At 38.7% G+C, this 21,408-nt stretch overlaps 1 long non-coding RNA gene across 1 annotated transcript in view; it reads left to right on the top strand.

The window, feature by feature from the left end:
• Positions 1–17,328, top strand: part of LOC125969205 (uncharacterized) — a 53,583-nt gene extending 36,255 nt beyond the window's left edge. The window contains exon 7 of the long non-coding RNA XR_007481504.1: positions 15,782–17,328. This is a non-coding gene — a long non-coding RNA (uncharacterized lncRNA). The remainder of the gene's footprint in view (positions 1–15,781) is intronic.
• Positions 17,329–21,408: the final 4,080 nt, after the last annotated feature.

The raw sequence follows: 21,408 nt of genomic DNA, 5'->3' as shown, positions 1-21,408 counted from the left end.
GCTCACTTAGTTAAATATTGTATAACCTAACAGTCATGTTAGGCGTCTGCCGCATACTCTGCTTCGATGTTTTTGGAATATGGGTGAGAGCCGGAACACCAGAAAACCCAGGCAGCGGCCTGAGTCTATTTGAAACCCAGAATTTGAAACATGGTGTCCAACTATAATAGTTCAAAGTGAAAATAATATTTTTATTGTTTTTGGGTGTTTGTGTTCTCACTCTTGCGTGCACAGACTCTACAGAATCAACTCATTTATTTATATCAAAAAGAAAACACACATGTAGCATTAATGTTTTGTTGCTGTGAGGAAACTGTTTTTGCTTGGACCAAGTTTTTTTTCCCCTGAGAATGGAAATATTGGTAATGATATGCCTTTAAACTATTTTTTTCAATCATCCGTTAATCATCTGTTTGACATTCCCTCATTTGTATTTACAACCTGTAGAAAATACAACATCCTTTAATAATATTTTGTCCAAGCCACAAAGACAATTTGAGTGACAGGACAGCTGAAATGACAACACATTTTCTAGGTAGACACAAGTGAGCCTGCTAATTACAACGACAGACAGACTGGACAGAAATATCTCATTTGCACATGATAGACACATTTTCATGTGCAAATTTTAAACGGTAATATTGTAGCACGGCAGTGCTGACAGTCTGGGACATTGGTTGGCATTTCTTTCTTTCCTCTATCTTCTCTTCTTGTCAGAAATGCCTCATAATGTCTTCTTTATGAGACTAAATCCAAAGGGATTTTCAAAAGATGTAATAGAATCTGCTCTCGTAATTCATTTGCCTGGATACACAAAAACTAGCTGAGCAGAATATTTTAACACAAAACCAATACCATAGTGCTTGTGGTACCATAATTCCATAATAGTATGGTAAATGATACCATCAATGCTTCAATTCTGTCTTTGGCTATGTCATTTTAGAAAGAAAAGTTCCATGATGTACATTTGTGACCATTTCAATGTTAAAAATAATTTAAATTGGATTGATTATGAAACATAACTGGGTAAAATAAAAAACATTGGATATCATGTAAACATGGTGGCTATTTTGGATGCGGCTTAGCCAGTCTTCCGCTGTGCATGTAGTTTCATCCATCCATCCATCCATCCATCCATCCATCCATCCATCCATCCATCCATCCATCCATCCATCCATCCATCCATCCATCCATCCATCCATCCATCCATCCATCCATCCATCCATCCATCCATCCATTTTCTATACCGCTTGTCCCCACGGGGTCGCCTATCCCAGCAGTCATCTGGCAACTCAATGCAAATTCAAATTCTTATCTTATTTGCGGGTGTCTCCTACTTGCCCCATTTGGTTTCACTTGTTACTCATTATCCTTATTTTATTTGTGTAATTAGTTTCCCTTTCAGTGCTTGCTCATCTTTGTAACCAAGGTCAAGTGCTTTCGTATTTCTCAGTGGTGCCTCCTGGTGTTTCTGATGTGTGTTTAGTCTTTCCTGCTCCTCTCCTTTGTCTTATACGTCCCATCTGATCTTATGGCTGACTGCATGTGCTTTAATAATTTGAAACAAGCTTATCAAAGATGAAGAACCTCTCTATTAGTCATTCATTTACCTGTCCTTTTTCATTATGTGCTACAACCAACAATTTGTAACCTCATTAACAAATCAGTAAGCTAGAGAGATACACTGCATACTATAAATATGCACGGAACAAATTGAGAGCTTTATTCCAAAAAGCCAGGTGGCAAGCTTAGAAACTCAGTGCACTCTACATTTGCAGAGGAGTTTTAATAAGCAGCTTCCTGGTTGGAGAAATTCTCTTTTTGACACAAATATGAATTACTTGGGCTGCCATATAGGTAGTGCCTGTCAACAGTAAGGTCAGCAAATGTGCTGAAACATTTATTTTGTTGCATTGTTAGCCTCAGCTGGCATTTTCCACCGAGAGAGATTATGCCTAAATTTGCATGCGTGGGTCTTGGAGAGGTTTTAGAAAATAAGAGATTTGTCATTTGTCTTTTTGATTTCGACCTTATTGTTTTGCAACTTTTACGTACGATTCAACATTTTGGGTGTATCATTTATTGGTAGTCTAAATATTGATTTTGCTGTTGTGTACAGTACATGCGTCAGTTCATGTGTCAGGAATTTTACTGGTTGAATAGGAGCATATTGAAGTCAATCTGAATATCAAAATACCAGAGGCAGAGAAAACTGGAGATAGGTCGAGTCCCACTGATCGTAGCTCTGAGATTTGTTGGCCATCAGTTGCATTCAGTGACTCTGTGATTAGGTTACAAGGAGTGTATTGCATAATGCAACAATTTATCATACCGAAATGTCATGGTTAGTCACAGAATACACAAACACTTCCATGTAACATTTCTGGCTACATACTATAGTATACACGGTGTACTAATATTCACACCTTGTGTTGAATTCCCTCCATCCATCCATTATCTCCAACATTTTTCCTCGATAGGGTTGCGTGTGTGCTGGAGCCTATCCCACTTGATGTTAAAGCAAAAGGTGGGGTACACTCCATACTAGTCATCAGCCAATCATAAGAAACAGACAAACATTCTCCATTAGTAGGAAGCAGGTTTTTTGCCTCAACTGCCATTTCCCCCACAAGCTAGTCTGTAACTGTCAGAGGATTAACAACGAACAACTATACGGCAGTTGTGGGAGCTGCATGCCTGAGTCCACTTTAAACACAGCAAAACGATGCTTTTATTTGGTGCAAGGTCTTTTTCAAGTAACCTCAGCAGAAATAAAGACTAGAAAATCCTTGAATCATGTGTGAGCAGGAACAAAACATCATGCATTATGTATAACTGTTGTTTTCTGGAAGCATTTTGTTTCAAGGATAACAGCAAATTTCAAAGGGGCATCACCCCGCTTTCATTTTGTGCAAACAGCAACAACAGCGCTCTTCTAAATGGTCCACATTTTCAACAATGTACGCATTCATAACGATTGTCATCAAAAACAAAAATGTACATCAGTCACGGGGAAAACAAACATTTTAAGTGCATTTTTCTGAGATTTGTAGCCCACGAGACTGATTTACACAACAGAGAATATTTTATTGTGGTAGCAACACAACCCCCACTGGCTCATACAGCAGGAAAGAGAGATGGTGATTAATCAAGTGATGTTATCATCCACTCGCTAATGAAAGCAAGCTTCGTCTTCTCTTGATCATTTCACTCATTTCAGTCTGTCGCCATCTCTCTGGAAGTATTGATATTTTGCTGACATTTGTAGCAGTAATATAAGCCTGATTCAGCAATGCTATGCCATAAATATCAGTGATCTATAAAGATGCCAGACTGCTGCTGTCACTGAGAAATATCAGTGTTTGCCACAATGATAATAGTGCAGTCCTGTGATGGGCAGTAGGGAAAGGCTGTAGTGTTTGGAGAAAACGTCATTTTAGAAATAGTAACTTTATGCTTTTTTTATGAAACTTTTTTTTGTTTTAGGTGTCTTCTACAACCAAATGGATTTGTGTTAGGACACTTCCGATACGGGACTGTTAGGGCTGTGAAGTCAGACCTTATGCTTTCATTATTCAAGAAAAGGTTGTACCACGCAACTGAGAGCAAGCTCCACACCTATACGATGATCCATATTTTATGAACTCCAAGTCTATTAAAAAAGTCTGATTTATGTTTTAGAGTGAATTTTAAACACCCACGGTTCAACAATTTTCTATAAGATGCAAGACAAGCACTGTGTGGGGAAAAAAAACCTGCTTTATAAAAGTAATAATACAATGATGACTGACACTGTATTAATGTAAGAATACATCTGTGCCATAGAAACATCCACCATATGATGTAAGCCTCTATTTATATATTCATATTATTAATTTAGATGTCCTTCGCTTTCCGCCACTGATGGAATCTTGGTCAGGTTCTTTTCCTTCGTTTAGAAATTTGCTTACTATGGTAAAGCGGTGGGCTGCACCATGCGGAGCGTAGCCGGCGCCGCAAGCTGCGTTCAGAGTGATGATGATCAATATTTCCTGCAATGTTTAATTCACCTTTTGTTCTCACTGTTAGCTGTGTTATTGATCGACGCATAGCTGAGTTTGCTAAGAGTTGTCAGAGGTTGGGTGGGTCGAGCCATCTGTTGCTGGTTTGGCCACCTGTTCCAGATGGTGAGGTTCGATCGGTGTGTTAGTCTTAGTTGCTTCATTTACACTCCAGCACACAAAGCTAGCATGGCATTCAGAAATCTACTTGTATATCCCCACAATTCTAAATTTAGTCTTTTTCCTCATCGACATTTCTTTCTTACGTACTTAAGTACTCTTCTCACATGCTCCTGGTGTTCAGATTGAGACACCAGAACCCTTCGTGAAAAAACAAACAAAAAAAACACGTTTGGCAATCTCTGGAACAGTTCTTGTGTCAGCACTTTTCCTGATTGAATAGTACGCATACTTGAATGTCACATTATATATTAATAACAGTATGAATTTGACTGTTGCAGCGGTAAGAGAGGTCATTCAAAGTGCTCGTCAACTCTATCACATGAGAGCTTGTGTTGGTATTTATTATTTTTGCTATAAATGAGCAATGCAACTTGATGGTGTATGGATACAGCTTGATACGGGCCAAAGCAAATAACTTCCCCCCCCCTTTTTTTTTTTAAAGATTATAGATCCTCAAACAACGCTGCGTTGCTTTTTTTTGTCAGTCGTTTCTGCTCTTTTTTTTTACTTTTGCAGGGTTTACACAAATCCAACTTTGTGGATCAGGTATTAAACATCATGCGTAAATAATGAACCTGTATTTGCCTAGTTTGTAGTGACGTGATAATATCTGATCTTGACTCCCTTCTATAATCTGCTACATTCATTACAAAGAGATTCATATTTGATTCCACAAATCCCGAGGCAGGGTGTGGTTTCGGCAGATGAATCTTAATTTTAGATGATTATTAAGACTCTTAATACCAAGAGGATGTCTCACAAGTGCATCGGAAGCACAGACCAGTTGAAATTGCTTTTGGAGAATTAAATGAATTTTGCAGTCACTGTATTGTTTGTCATTTGCGTCTAGTGCCTGTAAAGTCACAATGACACGTGATTTCATATTTTAAATCCAAAAAAGATGTACATCATCTGATTTGCCAATATCAGTCAAATATAATTATACATAAATGTGGTAAATTATCATAAATTACAAGACGAATTTCTAATGATGACGTGCCATTCTACACTATGTTTTAATAACCTGGATCCTTTTGAATATTTAGATATGGGATATATTGAAAAAAAAAGTGTCTCCACAGGTTTACAAGATTAAAAATACACTTGTTGATATAAAATATAAAAAATATCATATAAAAAATATACCTGTTGATGTGACCTTTGAGTCAGAGTCACTTCAGGATGAATGTTATGGCAGGTGTAAACGAATGTGTTGTTCCGTGAACATGTTTTGGATAAAAGCTGAACGAAAAACGTTGGTTTTGTAACCAGTGAGAATTTCAACAGTTCGCGTTTTTAATGTCAAATCTACCCTGTGGCTCAAAAAAATTATACAACACACGCACGGACCCACAGACTCGGGCGCAGACAATCACACCCCCACGCATATTATTTAATTAATTTAATATATCTTCTAATTAAAACATAATAATTAGTTAACTCAACTAATTTCATGTCAGCTACCAAGTATATGATGATATAATACAACAGCATAGGCTTTACTGAGAGATTTAAAAGAAGGAAGAAACGCACGTCTCCTTTTAAAGAACATTCCATTCAAATGAACCCGCATTTTGTCCATTCATTGGTCCAACTGCACCGGGCCACCTTTATGCTTTGATGAATTACCCTGCATAGTTTGAGAAAGTCCTTTGAGAGCTCATATTTTGTGCGTGTGCTCTGAATTAGTCTGACATTTCATACTTGAATGACTTCATGACATTTAGTTTAAGGAAATATCAAGTGTCCTGGACTAACCACAAACACACATGAACATTGCAGCTATGTGTCGGCAAACTTTTATAAATGCTATCTATGACTATTCTTGTCAAGGATTTGTTTATATATTTATTTTGTTCTGTGATATTTATCTGTTTTTTCAGTTATTCAATTAGGCTTCAAGTCTGTTTTTGTATGAGTGGAATATTTCCCTGAAGCATTACTTTTTTGATTGCTTTTCTGAGGATGTTTATTTTCTGTCCACAACATAGAATGTAATATCTTTAAGTGATGAACAGATTTCTTGATTGCCTTGAGATTGAAGATGTAATTGTCTTTTAGAAATGAGTTTCTTCCCTTATCATTCAGTATTGATGAATCCAGCCCTGCAACTGATGAAATCATATTTTCAAACTTAAATGACTGACTGCTGTGCAGAATGCACTGCACTAACATGTCTCTGCAGGTTTTCCATTTAAACAAATGTATAACTTGAATCAGGATGACTCTTGCAATGCTAGCTAAGTAACAGAATATTTCTGAATGTCTAAAATAGTAAGTTACTGTCCTGACTCCCATTTAGCCTCAAGCAAGTTCCAAGAGCTGCTCCTTTAATAGACAATGATGTATTAACAAAGACACCTGCAAAGTCTAAATGTCTCTTTCTGAATGTCAATGAAGCTTCTCTCCTGCGGTAAACAAAGGCCTGCTATCTGTACCCATTTTAGATAGCATATAGAGCGGCATTAGAATGCAGTTTTACTGCCGCCTGCAAGGTATGTGTTGTGGAAAATATATGTAAACTTTCCCCTTCGCTGGATAAAATGGCTGAAGTTGACAAGTGATCTATTATGGTTGCAAAATGTGAATCTGTGGCTGTGATGTTGTGTACTGAGTTGTTGCAACATGGTTACGGGGTGTGACTCTATTTAAAAAAAGAAATAGAAACAATTTTGTTCACTTGCTTTTCACTGGATTTACAATTTGCATTTGATTGTATTTGTCGGAGATTTCTTAAAGTTAGAAAGAGCAACAAAACGATGATTAAAAAAAAAAAAAACATGCTTGAATCATCTTTCCTCTTATGATTAGTAGTTTATTGACACATATGATCAACGCCCGAACAGTATGGTTATGACAAAGCTTTCAGGTTGGATATTTCAGGAGTCTTTGTGTGATACAAACCTTTTGAAAACTCAACCTTTAGGGTTGTCCTTCTATTGTGTTTCATGTGAAAGAGACCATGACAGGTTCAAATCCATCAGCTCACCTGCAAGACTTCTAAGACTTTATTAATACTCAGTCTCTCTTTCATAACTGAACTGCACAAAGAAAAGAGAAAGTTGGCTTTATCAGGGAGTTAGTTGCTCAACGCTGAAAGCAGTGATGGCCTTTGGTCGCAGGTCTGCTGTTTCCCCCGATGACTGAAGATGGCAATTAAGAGATACTGTATAGTAACAAGTACTGTGTGAGAGAGGTCATAGCAGTAGTGTGGGTTTGTCATGTGTACTGGAGCCATAAGGCAATAGAGAGTCAGAGACTAAAGAGGATAAGTGCGGTTGATGCATTGAGCAGATCTGAGTTCCCCCTCCCCGCTCTTCCTCTCCTTTACCCGAGAAGCCTTTGTGGTGACTGCATAGGCGAGACACAACAGGCAGAGGTGGCAATTAAAACATGTCAAGGAAGTTCCCTCTCACCTCCCGCTGTCACTTAAAATTGATTTTCTTTTTAGACCTTGCCTCTCTGTCACCATGTATCATAACAAATCTTGTCATGAAAATGTTCTTGATGTCGAGTGTTGATTTTCCCAGTACAGCTTCATGTCTTATAGACGGATAGCATGTGGTTTTAAGTGGTCAAATCTAAATATCTAATTAGCTAATGCAGCAATTAATTTAATGGGTAGTTGAAAAACAAACCACTGCTCTGATTTCTTGTTTACTGCAGTATTCACAATGTAGATGGTAAGTAAACACCTACCAGCTAAGTGCAATATTGAATATAATGTATGTTCTTGTCTGTGTCACATTTTCTATAAAGTTAATGAAAATGTCTTCAAGCCTTTTGATATTACAATTAGTCTAAAGAGCTGGAGGGCTGGCCAAGTTAGAAATTCTTAAAGTAATCCTAGCAAATAAATTATTCATGAAAAAAAGTTATGTCCCACTGGGTGAATTCATCCTTTTGAATGCAAATTTACTGAACAACTAGGATAATAGAAAAGTTTAGGTGTTTCAGCGGAGGATATAAAGACATGGGAGGAATCAAAGTGTCCTTTTGTGTTGCTTTTGAATTGCTTTATTTGCTTAACAACAGAAAATAAAGTCAACGACAACTTGTGAAAAATTGAAATATGATCCTCTCTAAATGTGGGACGCATCAAATGCAAGTGAACCATCAACAGTAACTAAATGTTATTATTACTAAATATTTATAACACACATATATACGTGTATCGTCTGCTGCAATATATACAAGTGCAAAGGTTCATTGATGGTGTGTGTGTGTGTGTGTGTTGGGCTGGGCAGCCCATCCAATGTCTTGATAAATCCCTGAGGGGCCAAAGCTACAGTACATGAGCTGTCCCTGCAACTGTGTTTTACAATGCGTTTCTTAATGGAGATGCCACCTAAACTCAATCTGGGACGAAATGTTGTCACAATTTAGCATTACTTGCTTGAATGTAAAGCCAGCCAGGTGATGAAGTAAGGGAGTCTTCTTCATGACATTAACAGGCTATTATGTCGTCAACTGTCCTGCAGTTTGATGGGCAGTGTCTTTGTGGGTGTGAATTCTTATGGCATGCTAATTACCCGGAATGACAAGATAATTTTGTGCTGCTGAATGGACCCATATTCGACTTTTTAATTGATTTAGCAATACAGACATCATCGCTCAGCTGTATCGGCTTCGCGAGAAGCCATTCAAACTTGGATTTAATTATTTCCCTTGCCCTTGATTTCAAACGTGGTACTCTACAGGTAATTATAGTCTATGAAATGTGCCACTATTGATAGCGTGTCCACGTCCTTTTTAATTAAGTATACGTAATGTAAAACATGTTTGACAATTTTTTCTTTTAAATATTCTTCTAATTTGAAAAAGGTCATTGTGTTAATTTGACCAGTGTTTTATCAGAAATGGAAAGACTAGTTTTCATTTAGATTGTAAAGTAGGAAAAAAGGACTTAAATGTAGCTTAAAAAGGTGATTTTCTGTGGCGTATGATAAATTGAGTGAAGGACCACTTGTCGAATTTAAGAAATAATTAAATTACTGTCAAGGATGAAGTGTCAAGCACACTGAACCCTCTAAATTTGTTGAGTTTGTTCGTTTTATCGGTCAAGTATCCAGCCCACAGCGAAGTGATGACCACCAATTAAAATTATCTCAGATGTGGAACCTCTTGTCTATAGCCTCCCTCCACAAGAGTTTGTGTTGATTTCTTGTTAGCTTGTTTTCATCCCACCATGTACAGTATATTCCCAAGGCCACCCTAAAGTATCTATCTACTTCTATGTCCTTAATCTTCTTCAATCCAACACCAGTACCTTTGTTTTGCTGATAACTGAGCTGTTCATGTGGCATCAGGGATAATGGCCTGTCAGCCCATTAACAGTTGGCCCAGCAACCTTTCTGTCACATCTTGCGTCAGCCTGTATTTCCATAACCTTGTCATTTTTATTGCAAGCATAAATTGTTGTAAGGTCAGCCAAGGTCTGGCAGTGTGTATAGAAACAGGGCATGAGGTTAATTAAAGACTAAGCCGAATGAACCCTTTGCAGCCTGACCAGAACCCCTACCGACAGCGTAAAAACGCACTCGTCGTCAAACGGGGATAAATTGCATGTGAAACGCTTTGGTGCACATCAGTGACCTGTATTGAACAGTTAAATGCAGTGCGGCATGTACTAGATCCATGAGCAATGTACGCTTCTGCTTTCAGTTTTGTCTGCCACTAAGAGTTATGCTTGCCTCCTTGTAATGGTTTCTCCAGGCTTGAAATTAGCCCAATTTACGCCACTCTGCAATCTCGGTGCTGCAAACCAACTAGTTTCAGCACTGCCCGCTACCGAGAAGCCATACGGCAGAGCAAGCCAAGGACATAAGGGAATATAAAAGTTGTCAGCTTACATGACCAAGTAGTGTTGTGTGAAATGACTTTAGCCCGACATTGTTAACGCTGAGCGGGCTGCCTCCGCCATGCTCGATAAAAGCAAATAAAAGGCCAGATAAAGTGCTGATGGAATGCACTGTGTGTGTGGGTGCAGGGGTATAAAGTTTGCCATCAAATCTTTGGCCTCTATTATAGGCAGTGTTTAGCAACAGAGACACACCCTCGGCTCCATTCATTCACCCTCAAACACTTTTGGTGTGTCACTCTGATTCCCTCATTCCATCTCCCCAAATGCCCTCTCTCATTGGTTCTAAACGTGACTTAAAATGTAGTTTTGAACATCTGTGTATCTTGCTCCTATTTTTTATTCATATGACATTTTTTCATTCTATTATTCATGCTGCTTACTTACCCTTCAACACATTCACGCCTTGATCAGATTGGTTCAGTTAAAACAAACTCTGGTGAGAGTTTTTTTGACAGTGTGGTTTGTCTCAAAAGTGTCATTTGCACAGTAGCTGAGTTTGTGTTATTATCCTAATGTTAATAATAATATGATATACTGTGATTATGCAACAAAACACATCTGCAATACATTGCAGTATCTACATATGTGCAGAAAGGAAAAACTAGCAGAAACGACTGGTCATCAGGTTTATTACAGGGCAATTTGAACATCGTCAAAGCAGTGAGGAATGGGTAATTTTGATAGTGAAGCAAAAGATTGGTAAATGTGTCAGATTGTTTACATCTGTGAAATCTTATGATGATCAGTTTCTACATACCGAGTGCACACAATGAAGATGCATAGGCAGTGAATGCGGAGAAAATCAATTGACGGATTCTATTGGCTGTTTGCACCCTAGTTAGGAAACAAATGAACATCCTCATACATCGCAACCAAAAGCTGTGCAGGAACTTTAAATCCTGAAGAAAAAGCTATACGAGGAAAAAAGTGATGGATTGGCATCTTTATGTTTTATCCCAAACGGATTGATGGACACTTGCCTAGATTTTATAAGGTATAAAGATTAAAATGACTGTGTTTACCTCCCGAAAGGCAATGGATCACTGGCAAGACGACAAGATGAGTGCTATCATTGTCGGGTGCCCTTGGGGGCCCTTATTGATAAGACACTCATTTGGAGAGCACATGTAGAAGGTCTGCACTACCTGCAGGCATACTTTTCATATGAAGAAGCAGTTTATGTTCTCATTTTCAAATCTCATTCTATATCTAGAGATGCATAATGACCGTGTGGTATGGAACCTTGTCTGAAACACAAACTCATCCTTTGCCGACTGCTGTGCAAGAAGCTGAACACCTTCCTCGCCGCTCCATTTACTCAAAGAGTTGACTCATAACAGAAGGGCAAAGAAAATAAAGTTTCACCCCTGTTCATATCCTTGGCTCCAAGTGAAAGTTTAGATGATAGATTATAGGCCTTGCTCCATTTATTTTGCAGGCTCTTCTTTTATTTCTTTTGTTTGTGTGTGAGGGCATTTGCGTGTGAGTGTATCTGCGTGTGCGTGTGTGTGTGTGTTTGTTATCCAGTCGTGTATTCAGGTATATATTCTAGTGAAATACTATGTTATGAACATGGGCATAAAATTGGTGCGGAGATGTGCGTTGAACATATTAAAAGTCACTTCTCCATTGTGTACCAAGGTCTTTTTTTGTGGAGAAAGCAGAAAGGTAGAAGGGCCTTGAGAACTCTTTGAGTGAATGTAGTAAACGAATTTAAACTCTACTACTATTAGAGCATCATCAATGCTAAGTACTTTAATGAACACTGGATTGAAAACTCTTGAGGTTCACTGGCATCTTGCATGCTGGAAGGTGGTCCAGGCTTCAAATGTATATTTTTCTGCAAAATTCTTAATTATATGAACCCAGCAATGTTTGACTTTTGTGATATAAAACATGATTGTTCTTTTAAAACAATTGTGTGTGCAAGTTTTTAAAGGAAGGAGAGATGAGTTGTGGATAGGGTGATACTTGATTATGCTTAGACAAGAATTTGGGATGAGAACATAATAGCACAATAAATCCAACGTATTGCTTTGGATGTTTGACGCCTCACTAAATTAAGATTAATCCAAGAACTTCAAGTGAAGCAAGACGTGGATCCAAATCAAAATAGGTTCCTCACTACCTTCCCCAGGTATACATCACCTTTGTCATCATTGACCACCACGCAATGAAGTATAAAGTGGCCACATAGTCAAGGAGAGTCCAGTTTTACAAGACATGTTTGCAGTATCGTTTCATGTTTAGTTTGCTGTTGGAATTTAATTACTCTCTCTACCTTCATTCGGGTTTCCTAATGTTGTTTTTCCTTTTCTGCCTGTCACATGCTTTGAGTACTTTCTCTGTCTCACTGCAGCCGTCTCGCCCTCGGTCCCTTGGCACGCCGTCAGACACCGCCGAAGATAGTTGTACTCATGCTGCTCAGTGATTGCTTTGCCCTGACATCAGTGCAACTGTCACTGATTATGAAAAATTAGCTCTCCCTCTGCATGGCCCACTCCAGTGAGCTTGCTCATCTGCCTTCAGTGGAGCTTCAATCTGCTGTATTTGCTTTGTTTTGAAAATGGGACTTTAGCCTATGGTTTGAATACTAATATTGAGGATATTACAGTGCTGTCCAATCCTGAGCAAGGGTGCACCCACCAGCCTGTGCTGTTTTGTTTGACTTAGGACAAAAAATAATTGTTGAGGGCAATGCTTATAGTAAATGGAGGACATAGCGATAGTGTGGACATGCTGGAATAATAATGCTTTTGTCCGATATATTCACCTGTGACTTGCAATTTATACTGCTGTGCATTGGGAAGACAGTATCTCATGTTTGCTGATAAGTAAAAATACAAAACACTTTTTTCAGTGTTGGCTTGACAGAGTTGGGCTTTGACTTTTTTTGTGTCTGAGCTCCTCTTTTTGATGTTCATTATTTTATTTTATCTCTATTTATTTAGTTTATGAAAATAAATATATATTATTTCTTCTCTACGGGTGAGCAGGGGATGTTGCTAGACACTGAAGGGACTGTGTTTTTTATTTTCAAATTCTCCTGACAAAAAAAAAAATGCATCAATTAGTGGGGAGGAGTGCAGCAAAATCATTTCCCCATTTTGAGCTGTTATTAAACTATGGATCACTGTTCAATTTTCTGACTGACTCGAAACAGCGTGGAAACATTATCAACTAACTGTGAGTTCTGTTGGCTTGAATGGAAAAACAACCTTTTATCACATCATACAGTACCACATAACCCTCTTAGTACTGATTGTATATTGTATACTGTAATTAGAATCCCGCAAGTGTGGCAAAATGTAAATTCCTGTGATAACTATTATTATTTGAATCCGGTCAGTCATTGTTGACACCGCGGGTGAGAGTGGCTTACTGTGCAAAGCAAAGAACATTCCAATTGTTTACCCTGTGATATTCTAAATGAAACAATAAAACAGTATGCATTGCTTGGAATCAATCGAGTGCTGGAAATGTCCATCCATCCATCCATCCATCTTCTTCCGCTTATCCGGGGTCGGGTCGCGGGGGCAACAGCTTCAGGAGGGACTCCCAGACTTCCCTCTCCCCAGCCACTTCATCCAGCTCATCCCGGGGGATCCCAAGGCGTTCCCAGGCCAGCTGAGAGACATAGTCTCTCCAGCGCGTCCTGGGTCGTCCCCGGGGTCTCCTACCGGTGGGACATGCCCGGAACACCTCCCCAGGGAGGCGTCCAGGAGGCATCCTGATAAGATGCCCGAGCCACCTCATCTGGCTCCTCTCAACGTGGAGGAGTAGCGACTCTACTCCGAGTCTCTCCCGGATGACCGAGCTTCTCACCCTATCTCTAAGGGAGAGCCCGGACATCCTGCGGAGAAAACTCATTTCGGCCGCTTGTATCCGAGATCTCGTTCTTTCGGTCACTGCTGGAAATGTGACGCAGTTAATTCCCATGTCACAGTAATAAATCCAACTCACACGGTGCAGCGATGCATTTGTCTGGTATTGTTTTGATTTTTTTGACCTGCCTCTGTGAGTCTGTTTCTTTTTCCCCAGGTGACATGTGGGGTCAAATTAAAACAGATCCAATGAACACAAGGCCCCTTTTTATCTGCAAAATCAATATGCCCTTCAAACCATTTTCTTGAGATAATTAGTACATTCTAAAATTCTTAACTTACGTTGCATATAATGGTAAAAAACTGCGATCACCAAAATGAAAATGAAAATTATAGATTTAAATACTGTTGCACATGAAAGTTATTGTTTTTCCAGTTTTTACATATGAAGTCAAACATCAAAAACCATATCATTGGCGTTGTTCATATTTACTAAAACATTTACCAAAATCACAATTAAATAAGTACCGTTCACACCTCCAAGGATATTGTTGCTAAAAACAGACATTCAATCACCTGCAGAGTCCAAGGACTGTCAATGACAAACAATGCCACAAGGTGATTCATACATGAGTTTTGCAAGTGTTTGAAAAGCCATGTCAGCTTAAACAGATGGTCGAGGGATTCTGGTACATTAATGAAAGGTCCCCACTTCACACCAGTTATCTGTCTTGCTGACAGTTCATGTCCCTGTTGAGGACTTATCAAAGTTCCCCCATCATTTTTTCCCCTAGTTTCCTGACACATCCATTGCCGAGAGCACTCATTTTAACATCTTCAAGGCCAGTCAAACGAGCAGGAGGTGATTATGATGACCCCTCAAGGGACATAGGCGTACATTGTGTTTGCTACATTACTCTGGGAAAATACAAACCAACACCCTCACACAAACACAGACTAAAATATTTTAATTGAATTTCTTTAATAAACAGCTTTTATAGATCCGTTTCATTATAGTTTTTACCGCACAATTCGTTGTGCTTTTAAAATAATTTAATGGTGAACCCTCAGTAACTAAACACAAATTTGTAAAAAAAAAAAAAAAATTGTATGTAATTCAATGTACCCCCAAAAGAAATCATATAAAAATACTAAATATGGGACAAACATTATATGGTGACTTTCTTTGGCCACTAATGTTGCTGTCAACATCTTGCCGTTGAAACTAGCTGCACATTTGTCTGCAGTTGCAGTTTGAATATTTCACAGTATAGGAGTGCACTTATCTCATGGTCAACTGAATCTAATTTATTTATACAGTACATGCTATCTGAAGCACACTGAAATGTACAGTAAGTGCCACTGAGAGTCAGGTGTGATTTATTGATTTCAGCTACTCCTCTGTTCAGGTACATTTCCATTAAGTAAAGCTGTTTGCTTTGGTTTTCCCCAGCACAGTTATGACCAGTAAACCCTGATTGTCTAGCTGTGTAACCTACAGTACATTGATTTCACAAAAATGAAAGAACAGGTCAGACTCCAGCATTTTGTGTTGGTACATTATTATAAATTTTATATATATCTATATATCATTAAGAAAGAGACTAATGCTTGTGACCTAGGAAGAAGAGTTCTATTAAAGGAGCTGCTCACTGGTGCAGAATGTCCTTCTCACACCAAACAATCACGGACTTTGATACAAGGGATGCTAACCCTGCTCTCTGCTCATTACACCTCTCTCCACGAACATGCCCCTCTGACACACGCTATACCTTGGTCACCAGGGAGGACAGGGCAGAACACAGCAAAACATGGTGTGTTTGATAAATGGAGGCAGCTTCTCAGCTTTACATGGGGTGACTTGTTTACAGGATAGCCATCACGGACAGAACCCCAAGAGAACATCTGTGAGATCATGCTGACAAGCTAAGTCAAAGCCATGACAGGCTGTGGTGAAGAACATCCCTCAACCACCACTTTCACAGTGGGCAAGTACAGATGTGTGAAGCTATCTCTATCTCCATACAGTGATAATGGAATGAAAACGGGCTGTGAAACACTTTTTTTTTTTTTTAATGGAATGTTTTTTATTCCATGTTGCCTTCAGTGTCCAGCAAATTGTTTAGCCAATGTCATATCAGCTCTAAGTTGGACAGAGGCGCAGTTTGAAATGTTTTCAAGGGAGAAGCAATAAACGAGACAACCTCAGCTGACCCCAACCACATTTTTACAGATCAGAAAGTGACACCAATTCCCTTACTGTTTTGACAAAGTACAAATAGTTTTAGAACATTCTAAATTATGAGTTGTTGATTTTGCTCCGAGGAAGCAGGAATCAGGAATTAAAAAAAGAAAAATACTAAAACAAATACTACTATAACACGAATGCCAATTATTGATAGCTCAGATTGTGAGATGGGGAAAAAAACTGGAGATGAGCAGTAGGGTGACATACTTTTTGAAACCGGACTGCTTCAGTACCAAAATTTACATTGGTTTTAAACAGTTTTATTAGAACAAGTCCTAGTTTGAAGACATTTTTAACCACAGTCTAATAACAGATATTGATCAAGCACATCTTCCTCCAAATCTTAAACAAAAATGCAACATCTGTATTCTCAATGTAGTCTTCTGTCATGCCGGCATGCCTCTTCATTCATAGTTGCATGTTTATCTCAGATTATCCTGCCAGATTTCATCCTCCAGAATAAACATTAACCTGTACCTCTGTTGTTTTTTGAATTAAGCATGAAGCAGTACAGATTAATAAGATACTGAAACATGTTTGTGGCTTTTCCCCCTACATGACAGGAAAGATAACATTGTTTTTCAGGTGAGTAATATACAGATGTAAAAGCAGGATTCCATGTCGTCACGGCACAGGTGCTTCCTGGTAGTAGTAGCGATGGTAAACCAATGCAAAATCCCCAAAACAGTCAAAACTTGCAAATACTGAGTGAAGTGTGAGTTCACTGCACAAAGGAGCAATTTTCAAACACCCATTTGACATTGATTTACGGTTTTGTTCGTACATCATGACGATTCAATAGCACTGAACGAAATCATATCCATGTTATATCTGAAAAGCAGGAAGTGCAGCGATTGAAACTGAGATGACAAGCCAATCACATTTATTTTTCCTATCCCTGGTTTGTGCTTCATGTTTTTACAAATAAGCTTTGATGAGTGGCTTTTCAAGGAGCATGAATGTGTTTGCTGATTCATGGAAGTGTGGAAAATATTTCAATTTGCGCTTGTGTGGTACTGATTGATGTATTATTTGTCATATTGCTTTAGGGTGCATTCAATGGGATTTTTATACAAATAGTATGTTTTGGTTGGTCATTGTGGTACATTTTGTATATCACCAGCACAATGTGGTCACAGCCTTGCAAAACAAATGGATAAACACCAAAGAAAGAAAGACAACAAAATAAAATGCTTTTTACCCTACACTATGGACTGTATGTAATGCTAAAAGGGGGCAGCGGGGGGAGGGGGCAGCCGTTTGTGTTAACATTTAGCTTTATGAGACTATGGGCCATTAAGTACAGAATTACTCTGAAATGTCTGCAGGGGGTTCTTTGTTAGCAGTCTACAAGTTACATTTCTGAAACAATTGGTTTTAGACGGTCAGGGATTATTGCCGTACAGTTAAAGAAGAGCAATATTCATTTTTCTCAATATTGGACATCAATGGACTACAGATAGGTCAAATCTGTAAATGCCTTTGACATTATTCTTTACATTTTTTTTCCATCTTGGTGTTCTCGAGGGATTGGATGATCTCACATTAGAAAAAGTTTTTTTTTGTGCTCATATTGTCTTAATTTTACCAATTTTCACTCAGTCAAAGCATATTTAGAGTGGACTGAGATCTAAAATCAGGTTTTATAGGCACAGTTTAGCGATGGAGCATACTTCCCAGATGTCCATATGTAACTGGTCAGGAAAAGACTCAGATTGAGAAAAAGTTGCCATTTTTCCCCTCTTATGCAGTATAATCAAAATGATATAATAAGAATAATTGTACATACAATTGAATTACTCGACAAATCTCATTTTGGAAGCATAACACATTTTTTTGCTTTCAAGTTCGGATTTGGACCTTCTTATGTGTAGCTTGCCATTGAATCTTGATATTGTATCTTGTTTGCTTTTTGTTCTTTGTAAATGCAATTGTTTTTTAGTGCTCTTCACCTCTGCTTCTCTGCACGTGGCTCTTCATCGCTGTTTAATGTTTATCGTGGGCATATAATTGAGCATGTGGTCGCTGTTATGACACAAAACCATTTTCTTTTGACAGAATTGGCTAACCACTTCCTCGGTATTGCGCTGTGATCCTCCAATAATGAATGTGTTTATCACTGCTGATATTTCACAATCACTTTCTTATTTACAGCTCTGATTGGATCAATCTCCCGCCCCATTTGGATGCCTCTGCTAACTGCCCATCCAGATATCAGTCACACTCAACACTTGCTATCTCTATCTTGACTCAAAGCTTTACTTACTGCTCTCTGGCATGACTCCATTCTGTCAGCTCATTCTGTCATTATGTTATTCCACTAAAAAGTTGACTGAAAAAAAAATCATAAGAATACTGATATCTTGCAGGCTCTTGAACATGTTCTAGTTATTCCTGACCCACAATCCTTTTTTGAACTTTTGCACCATCTTTTATTTACCTCTCAGCTAAGATGTGCTGTATCTTTGAGCGAACGGGTGAGTGAGCGAGAGAGGCGGAGAGCTCACGAAGACACCGTTCTCGTCTTTCCAATGGGTGACTGAGCCTGTGATGGAGGACATGGACTACTGCTGCATAGTCATCACTCACAAACTTGATAAATGAATACGTGGGGCGCTGTGATGAGGGAATTGAGCAGAGAGAGAGGAAAAATCTAAGCTTTAGCTCCTCTTCTTTGGGCTCACGGGTCTACCTCCCTATTTTTAATGAATCATGGCATTGATGTGTGAAGGAAACAGAAAATGTGCCATTTAGGGAGAGAAACTATCAACCTGTTCTGTCTTGTCCATTGTCTGGGATTTGAGCAAGAAAATCAATTTGTCATGACACTTTGCCGATAGAAGTAATCCCCTCCTTCTCTCCCCTCAGCTTTTATCTGATATGCGCACCAAATACAAGCCCTGCGCATCCATTTTGGGACACACTCCCACATGCTTCAAGCTCATCTTTCAGAACTAATCAGCATACTGCACGTTAAACGTGGTGGCTGTGGAGAGTCAAGCCTGTTTGTCCAAGAGAAAGTAGAAAATATGGCAACGAGTTGGACTGTAATAGTCCAGGGCAACATGTCTCATGGAAATGTGTCTCATAATGTGTCTCCACACAGTACTTGGGAGGAGGAGGAGGGAATTTATTATCAGGCAAGAGATCCAGTCATGAAGGCCGACCTGACAAAGTTTTCCCTCGGTCCAATCAATCACGTATCCTCCGCAAAGAGGCGCCACCGCAAGGGGCTCTCGGAGGCTTTGCCAGCAGATTAGTCACAGCCAAGTCGCATTTCTCTGCCTGCACCGGCATGAAGATGGAGTGATGAAGTAAGGGGGGAGGGTAGAGCAATAGGCAATAGGTAAGTAAAAGTAAATGATGGAAAGGAAGAGGTTGAGGAAAAAGAAGGGGATGGTTAGTCATTAATGATAATCAAGACAAAAAAAGGTTACCCAAACAAAAAGGCTGAAACTGAAACCGGTTAACGACAAATCTTAATTGATGAGTGACCAGCAGTGGTTATTTAGAGAAAAGGCACGTTCTACACAACTTTTAAAGCTGTGTTTCATCAAATCATTATCAGTATTTACAAGCTAGTGTTCCCTCAAAATAATACTCTCTTGATTCATCATTTAGACTTGCTTTTACCTTTGGTCTGACAACCTTAACACAGTTCCAATGCAAAAAAAAGTTAAATCATTCCATTCATTCATTAATTGCATGTGAACTATGAGAATAATAGATACCTAATTTTATTTCATTTCGCACTAATGCATTTGAAACCGCAATGACCGTTTTGAATTTATGCTCTGCTAAAAAATTTAAAGCGTCAATAAATAAAGAAATAAAATAAAGAAATAGAAACTGTATATAAAAACTGTAAATAAAACCTTTTTTTCCATTCCATTTAATTTGTCCAGCTTCACATAATTCAGAATAATGTGTTCAAGTTTGGACGTTAAACTTTAGATGATCATGCTGTTAAGTGTTGACTTGATAAGTGCACGTTGGACCATCACCTTAAAAAGTGCATTAGCAGGATTAAATAACAAATGTGTTGTTTTTTTTATAATTGATGAAAGAGCTGTGTTGTCCTTTGGGACCACAATTAAAGAAATGCGATGCACAATAAAAGGTCTCTTGTCTTAAAAGTAAATGGTTCTAATAGGCCATTAATTTCCAACTAAAACCGCTAATGCAACAACCATAACATCTACATTTATAGAAGGCAAATGAAACCCATAATTCTTAAAGATGTGCACTTTTCTAAACAAGGATCTCCAATAATTGTTTAATCAAGCATCAAAACGTTGTTCTCCTATCCCTGTGTGCGCCCTTCATGGTTTTTGGGAGAGCCAGCTGGCCTCTAGACAACTTCTCTGGTCATGATGTGGCCATGGTGACGATATTCCTGTGGAAAGCTCTGGGAAGTGGACTGTGCCGCTGGCAGCTGGGAGTGAGGAGCTTGACAAGCATGTCATGGTCCACTCCAGCACCATCTGGTCTTACAATTTCAACAGAAAGTTTGGTTTTAAACCTGATTTCATTTTTTTTTGTGCCCCATCAATGTAAACAAACAAAATTGTAAAGTTTATATAATGTGTCAACGACATTTCTGCGTTTAATCTTGTTCACCCTCATTAATATTCACCAAATGCTTCCAATAGTTGGGATGAGTCTTGGATTGTGAATCGATGGACCAGGTGGTCATTGTTGTCCACCTGCTACCTTCTTCTTCTGGTCCGTTAATCTCTCTTTCCAGTCGTCATAGGAAACAACATTCACTGCCTGAGCATTTGTAGCTGCAGTCACGCACTTGAATGATCTTGATTTACCAAAAGCATCATTTTGTATGTGATTTTGAGAGTAACCTTGCAGTGCCCAATAAATTCTAATGGCGGAATATTAGATCAGATCAGGCCATTTTCTGACATGCCTTTCTTTTATTTTATTTTCTAAAACCATTGATTTCTTTCTATTCAGGCATACGATACAGAAAAACTCTTAACTGCAAGAAGCACACAAGCATATTATTTCAATTATTCATTGGATGTGTATTCTTCTGTTTTTTGTTCACTATGCCAATTATTCCTCACTGTGTTGTTTGCATCACAAACGTTACAGTACACAGTGAACCACAGCATACACCTGCAGGCAAGGAGCGCGACACAGATGTATGATCAGGCAGAGGTTACGGCTACCCTTTGCATGTGAAACTGATACATTAATTAATTATACAAAGATATGAAAATAGTGAGTGGTATA

Source organism: Syngnathus scovelli, chromosome 5 (genome assembly GCF_024217435.2).
Source record: "Syngnathus scovelli strain Florida chromosome 5, RoL_Ssco_1.2, whole genome shotgun sequence".
In the NCBI taxonomy this organism is placed as follows: Eukaryota; Metazoa; Chordata; class Actinopteri; order Syngnathiformes; family Syngnathidae; genus Syngnathus; species Syngnathus scovelli.
Note: the sequence above shows the minus strand (reverse complement) of the source record. Positions and strands in the feature narration are given on the sequence as shown.